The sequence below is a fragment of the Lepeophtheirus salmonis genome, unplaced genomic scaffold (assembly GCF_016086655.4).
Source record: "Lepeophtheirus salmonis unplaced genomic scaffold, UVic_Lsal_1.4 unplaced_contig_17069_pilon, whole genome shotgun sequence".
NCBI classification, from domain to species: Eukaryota; Metazoa; Arthropoda; class Copepoda; order Siphonostomatoida; family Caligidae; genus Lepeophtheirus; species Lepeophtheirus salmonis.
In genome coordinates this window covers 1-2765 of record NW_027292196.1, presented here as the reverse complement: position 1 = coordinate 2765, position 2765 = coordinate 1, and the positions used below count along the sequence as shown (strand labels likewise).

General features: G+C 32.4%; 1 long non-coding RNA gene across 1 annotated transcript; it reads right to left on the bottom strand.

The window, feature by feature from the left end:
• Window positions 1–701: 701 nt before the first annotated feature.
• LOC121131110 (uncharacterized) lies at window positions 702–2759 on the bottom strand. The gene is made up of 2 exons (XR_011784142.1): window positions 1418–2759; window positions 702–1344 (listed from the first exon to the last, which is right to left on the bottom strand). It is a non-coding gene; the product is annotated as an uncharacterized lncRNA (long non-coding RNA).
• Between the last annotated feature and the right edge of the window lie 6 nt (window positions 2760–2765).

Genomic DNA, 2765 nt, shown 5'->3' with positions numbered 1-2765 from the left:
AGTCAATTATTTTATTAGCAAAAAGAAGGAAACAATTTGGAGCATTAATTGCAATTTTTTGGCAATGTGTTGAGGGGTTTAAAACTAGTATCACGTATACAGGACAAAAAATAGCATAAACAAAATTTGATAAATCAAGCCACTTTACCCAGTATGTCAGAAATTTGTCCGAGGAAATACCTCTCAAAAAGATTTTTCAATACAATCCAAGCCCTTCTTTACATTGGGACGTATTATATCATGTTAGATGGAGTATATACCTAGTGATCCGTTAGAAAGTAGGTAAGAGCTGCAGACAAGGTATCTTTGTATCTTCTTTATGTTTCGCTACTGCAATTGATTATTTAAATTCCTCCTAGAAGAGTATGTATGGAGGCTTTTGAATCTACTGGGGCACTTTAAAGGTAAATGGATAATTATAGTTAGTATTGTAGGAATTCTATCACAAACTATTTATAATAGTTTTATTGTTAATCATATCAGGACCACTATTGAGTCTATTTTTTAAACATTTGATCATCTAGTAGATATATTAATCATTTCCTTACTCTTTATAATATGAAAAAAATAGCAGATGTCATGTTTATTTTGGGAAGCAATCAAATTCCAAAAGACAACAATTTGATTACAATTTATTATTTCCCTATAAGAAATACCAATATGAGTACTTATATCCAGTAAAAAAATGACAGTGAGAAAAGTTTCGTCAGGGAAATTAATTTTATTTCACAATTAGAGTTATTATGTTTTCTATAGTTGCATGCTGCTCAATTAGATGAGAATAACAATAATAATACAAATATTTACAATTCCAATGGAGAGAATTATATGTAGTTTTATACAAAGTACTCTTAAAAGTACTTTTTAGAAAAATTTGAAACGAATGTAAGAATATTTGCTAAAAAATGATTATAACTTAACATTCAAATCGAGTTGAGTTTTATATAAATGATAGAAGCTGGTCGAGAGTGTGGATGGGACGCGAGAGCTACTTCAAGGTCGATTTTTTAGTGATTGCTTATGTGATTGCCTACCAGCTCCGTCCATGAACAAATCAAACTCGATAGTGAAATGGATTTTATTGTATTTTTTGGGCAAAATAATGATAAGGTTCAATAATTAGGCCAGATGGATTTTTTTAGTTAATAAACAAACATAAGGATCCCTTTCTTATCACTGCTTGCCTTGTAAACTTTCCTTATATTCATGTAGTTCTTTCCATCTATTGTATACATAATAAACTGTGTTCTGGTATTAACCAAGCAAGCTCTTGATTAATAAGACAGATATCCACCTGAAGTAATTAAGCCATTCTATTTCTTTCCGTGTTTTTTTATCTTTACACTGATTTTTATTTCATATGAAGGAAGAAAGATAATTAGGAACACCTAATCTGAAACTTTTATAAGAATATAACTTTTCATGAGACTGAATAAGGATGATGTGCCTTCAGTGTGCCCAAACCTTCCGATCTACCTCTTTTCTCCTCCGCTTCCGCCTCCACCACGAAACAAGCGCCAGAAATTCTTATTAATTGTCCTATTATGAATAAATATTTATATATTTTAACTCAGACAAACTGTATTGAAAAACTGCATTTATATATTTGATTAAAAAAATACATATTCTTGAACTATACTTCTACACCCTTGAAGCGCACGTTTTCTTGTCTGTTTTTTCTTTTCCATTTTCAAATTCCCAAGGGGCATAGACTCACAGGCACCCTCCATGAGTCACGGAAACGCAATTTAATGCATCAAACCGTGACTTGTCTGTTGTCCAGGGGATCGAGACGTCCATGTAATGAATGGTGTCAAGGCAGGGAAAGTTTGTACTGGGACAACTTGCGCTCGAAAATTCGTATAAGATTTAGTTTGTCAAGAGGAAGACTTGCCTTCAAATGTAAATCAAATTTTTTTTCCATGCTAAACCTTTTTCTATTTTTTTAAAATCTATCAATTTCTAAAGATTTGGATGTTTATTCGTAATAGAGCTTTGAAGGGTATTATGGAATCCTATCACACTGTAATTAGTTCTTATTTAATTATTAATTGTTCTCCAGCAAACATTCCACAGTTTGAATGGGAATGTGGGCGTCACTCTCCTTCTTCCTTCCCTTGGCCTCTCATACACCCAATGTAATGTGTTTCGAAATAAGAAACCAGCTCATGGTCTAAATCACGACAAATCCCAACAAAGCCATTGATAACATCTGTAATCGGCAAAAATGTTAACACCGTAAAACATTTAATTCTTAAATTAAAATTGGCATCGTTGGTGTATCTTAGTTTTAAAGCTAGGTTCACTATGTGCCTGTATATATTTTTGGACATATGGAATTCACACCACGTAATGTTTGTTAAAAGAAACACATTTCCAAATATATTCAGAATTGCCTTTTCCAAATCCATCATTAATGTTTCCCGGCATAATGAGTAACATAAATAATCTTGGCACCAATACATATCCAAGAATTATGTGCAATGTAAAAAGCTGCTAATAGTTTCCAGAGCAAGATTTGAATGTTTCGTCACTAGCCCAAACTTTTGTTCAGCGTCTCTTTGACAAGGAATATATCAATGATTTGCGTCATCATTTAGTACAGGAGACATTCATCAGAAATGTTCTAAAGACCATCAAAGGTACTTGAGAGAACAGTCCCATTTAGTTGAAAAGTTAAAGCAAATGTATATAGCAGCCAAAGAACTTAGCAATTCACATATTTCCACTGTTGAAGACTTATACCTCTTTATAACACGTAAAAT